The sequence below is a fragment of the Pelodiscus sinensis genome, chromosome 6 (genome assembly GCF_052426305.1).
Source record: "Pelodiscus sinensis isolate ZL-2025 chromosome 6, ASM5242630v1, whole genome shotgun sequence".
Classification (NCBI taxonomy): Eukaryota; Metazoa; Chordata; order Testudines; family Trionychidae; genus Pelodiscus; species Pelodiscus sinensis.
Genome location: NC_143057.1, coordinates 117689431 through 117701602, shown reverse-complemented (window position 1 = coordinate 117701602; position 12172 = coordinate 117689431). Strand labels below are relative to the sequence as shown.

The 12172-nt window shown below is 45.3% G+C and overlaps 1 protein-coding gene across 3 annotated transcripts in view; it reads left to right on the top strand.

Annotated features, from left to right (window-relative positions):
• CTIF (cap binding complex dependent translation initiation factor) overlaps positions 1-12172 on the top strand; it is a 324244-nt gene that overhangs the window by 907 nt on the left and 311165 nt on the right. The gene's annotated exons all lie outside the window — the stretch shown is intronic.

The window sequence follows — 12172 nt, the reverse complement described above, 5'->3', positions numbered from 1 at the left end:
GTGTTGAGGCATCACTCAGAATCCGTCTGGCACTAGACTCGGGGGATGAAGGCACGTAGCTTGAGCGCGGTGAGAGCTGTATTGAAAGAATGCTTAGATAAACGAGCCCCCCCCCCCTATAATCGGGAGCAATGTATGGGGGGGGGCGATTGTTTCCTATAATACTGTTTGTTCCAGAAGCGTGTCTGATTGATAGAAGCTTGTTGTTGTTGTTTGATGATGCGTCCTCGGGTTCTTGTGTCTCTCTCCTGATATAGGATTTTTTGGGTGTTTTTTTTTTTGAGGGGGAGGGGATTGTAACCCTTTCCTCTTTCACTTGCACACAACTGCTTTAGTGTGTGTGTGTGTGTGTGTGCCTAGAATTAAGCGACTTCAGATTGTGCTGCAAAGCTCTTCGTTTTTCTCCATTCCATTCGGAGCCTATTCGTATCGTAAAATTAAGCGGCGTGTGAACAGAGCGATCCTCATTGGGCTTTCTCTTGTTACGCGTCTGACATTATTTAGGAATGAATACATCGAAGTGCTGCCTCATGGAATGTGGGCGCGTTCGCTGGGATTCGGAAGTGGATCCCAATTCGCAGCCGCCGCGTTCCTGGCTCGCCCGCCGGCAAACGCAGTGCAATTCTGGCTGCAAGTCTGCCGGCACACGCAGTGCAATTCTGGGTGCGGATTTGGAGCCGCCTCGGTGGCTTTTTGTCAGCCCCTTCCCGCCCCAAGCCCTCTCTCTCGGCCCGGCCCTCGTGTGTTATCCGGGCTAAGCTGTAGGAATTGGAGAAGGGGGGTGAAGCCAGCCAGCCCCTGCTGCACAACTTGCCCCCAGGGTGCTTGCCACCTGCGCCTGGATGAATGAGCTGTCGCCGCCCGAACCGGATTTGGGCGCGGTCCCGGCTGCCTGGGTTCTGGCACTTCTGGGTGGCTGGGGGGACCCCCTGCCTGCCGCCTCCTTCCCGCTCCCCCCTGCCAAGAGCCGGAGACTTGGAGCCTGGGGGGAGCCAAATGCCCCGCAGCCCCGCAAGGGCCCGGGGAAGTGACACAGCAGCTGTGGGCGGCTGCAGTGAGAGGCGAGGCGCGTACAGCTGCACCGCCGGGTCCTGCTCTCTCCTGTCTGCCACCCTCTGTCCCTGCTTCGGAGATGCTCCCGCCCGGCACTGAGTGCCCCTGCATCCCCCCCGGAGCCCTCGGCTCCCTGCTGGGGGTGAGGGAGGTGCTGCCCGAGGACCCTGGAATGCCTGCGGTGAGATGGGTCCCAACAGCTATAGCCTCCAGGGTGCTGGCTTTGTACGAGGGGGGAGGCTAGATGTGATTTGGGGAAGAAGAATAAAATGTAGCAGGACTCTGCATGTCTCTCCCTACCATCTCACTGCTCTCTGCGCAGGCCTCCAGCTCATTCTCCGCCTTTTAGGGGTGGCGAAGCAGAAGCACAGACGACTGGTGACTTGGCCCAGAGCTCAGAATGCCCTGGCTCCCAGTCCCATGCTTTCTGTACAAGAACGTCTTTCCTACTGTCTGGGAGAGGCAGGAAAGAAGAACCCCTTGGGTTCTCAATGACTTGCACTTTTGGTTGCACTTTGCACAGCATTATTTCCATTTGCACAGATAGGGGCACAGCGAGACCCCGCCTTGGGAGAGGAGGGGAGCCCGCTGTGAGGGGCGATGACCTTTCCCTCCTTATTGCTTCATCCCCTAAAAAGTTTAACCGTGTAACCGATAGTATTTTAATCCGTTACATGGCTAATGTTTTTCTGTTCGTTAGGTCTCTATTCTGTACCTTTCTCTGCTTGACAGACGAGCCAATTAGTAAGGATTTGTTCCCATGTCTCTACTTTCAAACTGAAATCTAGTATCTCTTCAATCTTCTCTGTTAGCTAAATAGATTGAGCTCCTTCAGTCTGGTCCTACAAAGCATTTTTCTAATTCTTTGCTCATTCTCCTGGCTCTCCCCTGAACTCTCTCCAGTTAATCAACATCCTTGTTGAATTAATTTTGGGCACCAGAACTGAGCACAGGACTCCAGGAGCATCACACCAGTGCCAAATTCAGAGGTAAAATAGCCTCTCTACTCCAGATTGCCCAATTTATGCACCCAAGGATCACATTAGCAGTTTAGGCCATAGCATCATCAGTCAAAGAGTTTATGTTCAGATGATTATCCACCCCAGCCCCCAAATCTCTTTGGGTCACTGCTTCCCAGGTAATAAGCCCCCCAGCCTACATTCTTTGTTCCCAAATGCATACATTTACATTTAATCCTTAATACATATTGTTTGCTTGCACCCAATTTGCTGAGCAATCCAGATTGTTTAATCAGTAATCTGTCTTTTTTGTATTGTTTACCACTCGCCCAATTTTTGTGTTATCAGCAACTTTATCAGTGATTAATTTGTTTTCTTACAGATCATTAATAAAGCTATTCAGTAGCGTAGGATCCCACAGGAAACAGACCCACTCAATGATGATTCCTTTTTACAGTTACATTTTGAGACCTATCAGTTAGTTTTTAATCCATGTAATGTGTGTGATGTTAATTTTATATCATTCCAGTTTTTTATTCAAAATATCATGCAGCATTGGGTCAAATGCCTAAAGAAGTATAAATATATTATGTCTATTATTTTTATTAATCAAACATATAATCTCATAGAAAAAAGGTATCAGGTTAATTTGATGATCTGTCTTCTATAAACCCATGTTGATTTACATTAATGATTTTATCCCCCGTTAGTCCCTTGTTAAGTGCTCCATTATCTTGCCTTCTATCAATGTAAGGCTAACAGGCCTATCATAACGTAGGTTATCCTGTTTTCACTTTTTAAACGTTGGCACAACATTAGCTTTCTTCCAGCTTTCTGGAGATTGCTCAGTGCCTCAAGATGAATTGGAAAATCAACATTATGACTACGTTTACATTTCAACGCTATTTTAGGATACCGGAGTATCCTGAAATAGCTATCCCACATCTTCATGGCAATCCCGTTATTTCGAAATATAACGGGTTCGCTATTCCAACATCCCTGAAACTCCTCGTGGAATGAGGTTAAGGGGCATTTCGGAATAGTGGATTGTTTTGAAATTTGATGCTGTTTAGACAATGCCAAATTATGAAATAAGCTATTTTGAAATAAGATCGAAATAAGTTATGCAGTGTAGACATTTGTAGGCGAACCAGGAAGATCCTAATCCAGTTCTCTTAAAGCTCTTGGATGCGCATTATCTGGACCTGCTCATATTAAAGTGTCTTATTTTAGTATCTTCTGTTTACATCCTCTAGAGCAGTGGTGCGCAACCTTTTTTCATTCGCGACCCCCATTGGTTGAGCAAAAAAAAGAAAAGAAAGCAGCTCCTTTAATTGTCGTGCTGCTCTCCTGCCACTCCCCCACCTCCACCTCGTGTACGTCAGGCCCTGAGCTGGGAAGCCAGGAAAAATGGCCGGCTGGATCCGAGCACTGCGACCCTCCCAGGAAGGCAGCTGCAACCGACCCATGGGTTGTGCATCACTGTTCTAGAGACACAAGTGGAATGGAAAAAGAGTTCTGACTATATGATGGGACTTTATCATCTGTTTCCCCCCCCCAATACAAGACAGAAATATCTATTGACTACATCTGCCTTTTCTGCATTATCTACTATATATTTGAGAGAGAGAGTCTGTGAGAGAGCGACTCTGTCTGTTCCAGTGAGAGTTAGGACCACCAAATTTGGTATATAGCTTCCTCTTACCATAACTTAAAGCAAGGTAAGTGTTTGATTGGAACAGCTTCCCATTCATAAGGGAATGCATAAAACCATGCAGAAAAGAAACAGAGTCACCAGGCAGGTGAAGGGTGTTGGCTGGGGTGCCCTCAATCCCGAGCCTCCCTGCCCCCCAGCATCCCATAGGGAGGGTGGGGATCTGCAGCTCCTCCCCCCCTTCGTATTGCTGGCTGTTCCCCTTTGTGAGGCAGCAAGGGGAAAGTGCCGTTTGCTCCATTCCTCAATCTGTCTGAGGACAATGGGGGGCAGATGAACCTAGACCTGCCCTAGCCAGGGGTCATGCACCCCTCTGCTGGCCGTGCTTGCTGAAACTGCTCACCTGGTCTCAACCTGCTGCTGTGAGAGATGGCTGGGGTAGTCCCCTCTTCCCATGACAGCCTGCATACCCTGCCTGCCCCACCCCGGAGCAATGGTTTAAGTGGAAAAAAAAACAAAAATGATTGAGTTAAGGACCTGAGCAACACCATGTAAATCTTCCAGTTATTGATAATTCTAACATTTTCATCTAGCAATGGGCCAGTACTATTGTCAGAATTCTTTTTGTTTGTAATATAATGCCAAAACTTCTTATTGTTTTTAAGTTTGCTAGTCATACAGTTTTTTTCTTATGTACCTTAGGGTATGTCTACACTACTCCCCAGTTCGAACTGGGGGGGGTAATGTAGTCATACGGAGTTGCAAATGAAGCCCGGGATTGCAAATGAAGCAAATGAGGCACGGGGTCCGAACTAGCCGGCATTTAAAAATGGCTCCGGCTGGCTTTATGCAAATGAAGCCCGGGAAATTCAAATCCTGGGCTTCATTTGCAACTCTGTATGACTACATTACCCCCTCTAGTTCGAACTAGGGGGGTAGTGTAGACATACCCTTAGCTCCTTTTCTCAATTTTCTGCAATTGTTGACTTCTGATTTGTGTTCGTTACTATCAGCTTCCCTTTTCTTCCATTTGTTATGCTTGTTTTTTATTTTTTACAGATGTATTCACTTCCCTTCTAAACCAGTTGATTTTTTAATCAGCATAGCCTTCTTCCTCATTTGTGGAATTGTGGCTTTATAGGCATCTGGTAAGGTGTTCTTAAATTATTTCCAAATATAATTAACATGTTTCTGATTAAATTTTTCCTCCCAGCTGTTGTGGTGCATAACTGTTTCAGTTTTGTAAAATTGCCACTATCGAAACACAAAGTGAGTATATATTATTACATATCACTAGTCTGAACTTTAATCTGTTTGGACATTACAAGGCTGTGTCTACACTGGCATGAATTTCCGGAAATGCTTAAAACAGAATACTATTCTGTTTTCAGTTTTTCCGGAAAAGGAGCATCTACATTGGCAGTCTGCTTTTCCGGAAAAGCCCTTTTTCCGGAAAAGCATCTGTGGCCAATGTAGACGCGCTTTTCCGGAAAAGACTACTGGGCTGTCTACACTGGCCCTTTTCCGGAACAGTGTTCCGGAATAAGGACTTATGCCCGAGCGGGAGCAGAATAGTTTTTCCGGAATAGCGGCTGATTTTGTACAGTAGAGAGTCGTTGCTTTTCCAGAAATTCAAGGGCCAGTGTAGACTGCTCGCAGCTTATTCCGGAAAAGTGGCTGATTTTCCAGAATAAGTGGCCCAGTGTAGACACAGCCCAAATGTGAGCAAGTCATGATCACTTGTACCTACACTACCATTAAATTTTAGTTCTGTGATCAATTCCTTTTTATCTGTTAACACAAGGTCTTGAGTAGAATTCCCCCATGTTGGCAGCTACATTTTTTTATTTAGGAAATTGTCATCTATAAAGTTTAGATATTTCATGGATATTTTTGTACTGGCAGCATGAGACCTCCAGTATATATTGCTCAATTTAAAGTCCCCCATGATCACACACTTTTTCCCTACACATCACAGATAGGTGGCTAAGGAAGTTGGTTATTTTATACTCTAGTGTGATTTGGGCTGTAGCAGACACCAAATAATATTCCATCTTTTGCTTTATCTGTTAGGACATTGATCCATAAGCATTCAGGAACTTTTTTTCCTCTGAGAACAAGGTAATGCAATTTTTGACATACAGGGGAACTCTCCCTTCCCTTTTGCCCACTTGAGCCTTTTTGAATAGGTTATAGGTAAGGCCCAACTTAATTCACGGTCCATTATTGTAAATGTCACCATCATAGCACATTAAAAATCTTGGATTTCACAGTTCCAAATATTTTAATGGTAAATTTCACAGTGTGGTTGTACATCACGAATATGTATTTCAAAATATAAATACATAAAACCCGTAAGTCAGTAGGTCTCAAGATTGGGATCCTGACCTAAAAGGGTGTCACAAGGCTATTGTGGAGGTGGGGACTGCGGTGTTGCCCTCCCCCTTTGTAACTGGGCAGCCGGAAAGTTGTGGTTGCTGGTTGGGAGGCCAGCTTTGAAGGCAGCAGCAGCAGCAGCAGGTTAGATGATTTGGTGGTTCCTTCTGGTCTTAAAAACTGTGGTGTGTCTTGGGAGGTGTTACCGAGTAGCTGCATTGACTATGTCACTTACATCAGCTGAGAATGTCGCTGAGTGCTAGGAAAGAGCCTACATGGGCTGAAGCGATGAGGAGTCCTTTGGCATCTTATAGACTAAGGGTTTGTCTACACTACCACCCTAGTTCGAACTAGGGTGGTAATGTAGGCAACTGGAGTTGCAAATGAAGCCCGGGATTTGAATTTCCCAGGCTTCATTTGCATAAAGCCGGGCGCCGCCATTTTTAAATGTCCGCTAGTGCGGACTCCATGCCGCGCGGCTACACGCGGCATGGACTAGGTAGTTCAGACTAGGAAGCCTAGTCTGAACTACCATTACTCCTCGTTTCACGAGGAAGCCTAGTGAAATTCAAATCCCGGGCTTCATTTGCAACTCCGGTTGCCTACATTACCACCCTAGTTCGAGCTAGGATGGTAGTGTAGACATACCCTAACAGATTTATTGGAGCAAAAGCTTTCGTGGGCAAAGACCCACTTCGTCAGATGCATGAAGTGAGTCTTTGCTCACGGAAGCTTATGCTCCAATAAATCTGTTAGGCTACATCTAGACTGGCATGATTTTCCGCAAATGCTTTTAACTGAAAAGTTTTCCGTGAAAAAGCATTTGCGGAAAAGAGCGTCTAGATTGGCACGGACGCTTTTCCGCAAAAGCACTTTTTGTGGAAATGCATCCGTGCCAATCTAGACGCGGTTTTGTGCAAGAAAGCCCCGATCGCCATTTTCACAACTGGGGCTTTTTTGCGTAAAACAAATCTGAGCTGTCTACACTGGCCCTTTTGTGCAAAAGCTTTTGCGCAAAAGGACTTTTGCCCGAATGGGAGCAGCATAGTATTTCTGCAAGAAGCACTGATTTCTTACATGAGTTCGTCAGTGTTCTTGCGGAAATTTAAGTGGGCAGTGTAGACAGCTGGCAAGGTTTTCCGCAAAAGCAACTGCTTTTGCGGAAAAACTTGCCAGTCTATACACAGCCTTAGTCTATAAAGTGCCACAGGATTCCTCATCACTTTTGCAGATTCAGACTAACATGGCTACCCCTCTGATACTTGACTACATAGGCTGAGGGATTCTTGCATGATGTATTGGGTTGATTTCAGCTCTGACTGTGATTTTAGGCATCTGCAAATAGTTTTAACATGTCATCTAAAACAAATTAGTATGTTTTTAACCTCCCCTCCCCCCAAGGACTGTGAAAGGTTCCATCCGGATCCAAAATCTCAGCTGTAGAGACCCAGAAGCAGAAGCCATGAACTGAATTTCATATCCCCAGGCCCTCTGTAGAACTTGTGTAGAGAGGTCTGATCATGCGGCACTTGGCTGAAGTACTAATATGGTGTGTGCGTTAGGGAACGAACTCAGCTTGTGTTTGTATTTAAAACTCTACGTTGGAATGCAAGCTCCCATGGGCCAGCTTTGGCTCTGCTTGGACCATGCACGGATATATGGCTAAGGTCAGAATTCAGTAAGGCCTCTGTGAGAGCAGTTAAATACACAGCTATTGCACCTGAAACTGAAGTTTATTTGATAAGAAGGGTTGGGCTGGTCACCAATTGGATGGGAATCTTGTAGGGAATTTATAAGTTGTTGCACAAAGTGGTGAGCAGAGCTTGACAATGTACCAGGTAGTAGCTATAGCTGAAGATTGATACCAAGTATGGACTGGGACAGCAGTAAGGTACTAAGTCCCGCTGCCAGTTGCAGGAAGGGGGCTGGCTTCCTAGCAAGATGCTGTTCTGTGATCTCGTTGCACTCTGTCTTGCTGTCTGTTCCTCAGCTCACACTGCTGGAAGGGAAAAACAAGCTCTTTTCCTTGCGCTCTCTCTTTCTATCTGTCTTGTCACAATTTGGGGGAGGGGTTGACAGGAATGTTAGTAGCTAGCCGGCTAACCGTTTAACCGATAAACGATTGCTTATCGGTTAACTATTCCGATTAACCGCAAAACACCCCCTCCCCACTCTGTGCTTTTCATTTAAAACTTGGACCAGCAGGCTGGCTTAGTCCCATCCTGCTGGGTCCAAGTTTTCAATAAAGAGCATGCAGGGGAGCTGCCTGTCACTCTGTGCTGCTGCCTTTGATACAGAAGCAGCAACCTGGGGAGGCAGGCCATGCAGGAAGCCTGCCTGCTGCCCCATGCTCCTACCTCTGTATCAGCTCCCTGTGGGCAGAGGCTGCTCCAGCATCCAATGGAGCAGCCTCTGTCTGCGGTGAGTCTGATTACAGAGTCAGCAGCACAAGATAGCAGGGGGCTCCCCGAGAGTGAAGTTGGGAGCACACTGCCTGCCAGCCTTGCCCCCGGGGCATCAAATAATCATGGAACCACTGAATTCTTTAGTAGTTACACAATTATTAAAATAACCACTTTCTAACATCCCTAGTTTTTGGGGAGGAGTGTTTCCGTTACCATTACCTTCTTCCATCCTTCTGGCTGCTGCATGGGCAAGTCTCCACTAATCTAACTTTCTCCTCCAGTCTCTAATTTTGGGTGCCCTTCCCTTGTAACTCCAGTACCTGCCCTTGCTCTCTGCCTTCCTAAGCAGGAGCAAAGTGAAGTTGACACGACTGACTGTCGGTCTTGCCGACTAGCTATCCTACTGTAGATTCAGGTATGTTTAAAGTCCAGTAATGAAGGACTGAAGTACATTATGAAACACAAGACAGGACTATGTAGCACTTTAAAGACTAACAAGATGGTTTATTAGGTGATGAGCTTTCGTGGGCCAGACCCACTTCCTCAGATCAAATTGTAGGTCTGGCCCACGAAAGCTCATCACCTAATAAACCATCTTGTTAGTCTTTAAAGTGCTACATAGTCCTGTCTTTTGTTTCAGCTAGACCAGACTAACACGGCTACATCTCTATTACTGAAGTACATTATCTTTTTTTTTCTGCTAAGCTGATCCGCAGTGAAATGATTAGCAATATTGATATTTATGCATGCTCATTAGGTTTCAAAATCAATAATGAATTAAAATGAAGTGTGTGTGTTGGGGGTAGTTTACACCCCACAATACAGCCTCAGTTACGTTAGGAAGGTTATTTTGGAAATTGTGAAAGCTGGGAATTTAATGTGTAATAAAACATCAGAGTTTGGTTTCTGTGTAAACTCATGGCCCAAGCATCTTACTTGAGAAACATTTTCTCAACAACAGTAAATGAATGTAATCTTGCAAACCTTGTCATTGATGAGTAGGGGGTGCTCTGTCTGATAGTGTGAGAGGCTGTGCTGTTGAGGAGTGCAGTCATCTAGGTAAAACTGAGGTCCTGTCCATTTTTGGTGGTTACTCCTGCAAGAACTATAATTCGTGAGAGTGTTTTAACCTAGGAATCAGTTCCACTTTGGATAATTGAAATCTACCTCTCAACTCCTCCTGCAGTTTCTGTGGAATTCTTCTCCTCTTCTTTTAAAGGGACCCTGTTAATCTGATTTTTTTTAAGTGCTTTAATTCAGCATGTCCTGAGTGTTTTTTTTTTTAAATACATTCTCTGAAATAAGATACCAAGAGCTTTTTTCTCCCTTGTTGATGTTTATAAGTGGTTTCCCAGCAAGGAGTAAACTGACTATGCAAGGGAAACAGCAAACTTGTCTATACACAGAGTAAATATATTAGAATATAGGATTTTCCATTGTTTTCTTTCAAATATGTTAATCTTTGATGGGACATGTAACTATTGGAGGCAAGTTACTTTTCCAGACAGAAAACTAATTCCTTCCCACCACTCCAAATTGATAATATTTCAACTGCCACGTAGTGCTGTCCAGCGGTGCCTGCATTTCATTGGTAGGAGAAGCAGTCCTCATCTGATTTACGGGGGTATTGAGAGCCTTGGGTAGTTAGCATGCGTAGAGAGCTTTGAGATACTCCATTGAAATGCTCTATAGAAGTGCACTGCATTGTCCTCTGTTTTGAACATGATTGCAATATCTCATTCATATAATCAGTAGGGATATCATAGTGTGGTCGAATACCCCATTAACCGATAAACCTGGACTTATTGGTTAATCCAATTGACTACACGCATCTCCCCCCTTGCTGCTTCTGTATCATGGGGGGGAGGGGAGGCGGGAACTGGTATATGTGGGAAGCCAGCTCCATGCACATATCGGCTCATGCAAGCAGCTTGCCCCTCCAGGCAAGTTGATTTTAAGGCGTGCAACTCCAGCTACGCATTTTGCCTTACCTTAAACTGAGTCATGGTGGCATCCACACAGTGGAAGGCTGATGGGAGCACATGCTCCTGTCAGCTTCCCTTACTCCACACAGAATGAGAAGTGCCAGATGCCACTGGGGACTGCCCTCAGTGTTTGATTTACAAGTCTACGTGAGCGTCGATCTTCTCCTTCGCATAGACAGGCCCTGCAGTTGGTAAGGACTATATTCTTGCTAATCAGATGGAGAAACTGGGGATTTACAAGTTGTCTTGCATGGCCAGGGCAGAACTGGGAGTAGAGCTACACTCCAGCAGTCCTAGCTTAGAGTTCTGCAACCATGAAAAGCAGCATACAACTGAAATGTGTTTGTTTTTCTCATTCTCTGCTTTCCCTCTCACACGTCACTAGACATTTCCACATTAGATTCCTCTCAGTCTAAATATTGCATGTATGTGGCATGGAAAGCTTAGTGACTGCAGGAGTCCAAGTTTCCCAAGCAAATACAGAAAATTCATAAAGAAGTGTGTGGTTTGACATCAGCTTTCATAATCACATCCCTGTGTAAGTTGTGGCCATTGCTGATTGTAACTTTTAACAGTATTTGAACTATAAAACACCAGTGGAGCTCATTGGGTTGGTTTTGTATGAAGCATTTTCAGCGAGACTTCACCACTATGCCACTTGTGCAAGGGCTCATCTTGTATGAGTAAGCACTTGATTACTAATTGCATGGGCCAGGTCTATTGAGTGAAATGGTCTCTGTGTATGAAAAAGCAATTGCTTCTCTCTGTGGGGCTGTGTCTACACTGGCATGAATTTCCGGAAATGCTTAAAACGGAATACTATTCCGTTTTCAGTTTTTCCGGAAAAGGAGCGTCTACATTGGCAGGCTGCTTTTCCGGAAAAGCCCTTTTTCTGGAAAAGCGTCTGTGGCCAATGTAGACGTGCTTTTCTGGAAAAGAGCCCCGATCGTCATTTTCACGATCAGGGCTTTTTTCCGGAAAAGACTACTGGGCTGTCTACACTGGCCCTTTTCTGGAACAGTGTTCCGGAATAAGGACTTATGCCCGAGCGGGAGCAGAATAGTTTTTCCAGAATAGCGGCTGATTTTGTACAGTAGAGCATCGTTGCTTTTCCAGAAATTCACAGGCCAGTGTAGACAGCTCGCAGCTTATTCCGGAAAAGCGGCTGATTTTCTGGAATATGTGGCCCAGTGTAGACACAGCCTGGGTGTTTACATTTCCTGCTTTCCTGTGCACTTTCTGCATCTAACATGCTTGCATTAAGGATGTTAACACATAGGTAATTTGCTAATTGTTTAGTCGATACAATTTGACTACATGATTAATCAATAAGGGAAGGTGCTCACTACCCCTGGTGGGGCTCTGCAGTTGAAATGTCGTAGGAACTGGGAGTGTAGACAGCCTGGCTCCTACTACATTTAAAATACAGAGATGCAGAGGGTATAGCTCCCAAAGCCAGCGTAAGCCGGGACTGAGCAGTGCCGGCTTGCGCTGGCTACGGGTCTGCTGCGGCTCTGCATTTTAAATGTAGTAAGAGCCACCCAGGTACTTGAGTAGCCGCTTACATCCCTAGCCTGCATGTGCAAGTATGCAGGCAGTAGTCCACTTTCAAAGCCAAACCGGCGATGTGCACATTCTTACTAAATGTTGTGTTTAGAGATGTTCTTTCACTAATAAGCAGGTGGCAGTTTGGGCAGGTACATATGAAAATTGAAAGCAGACTTGACTGGTAGCAGAATT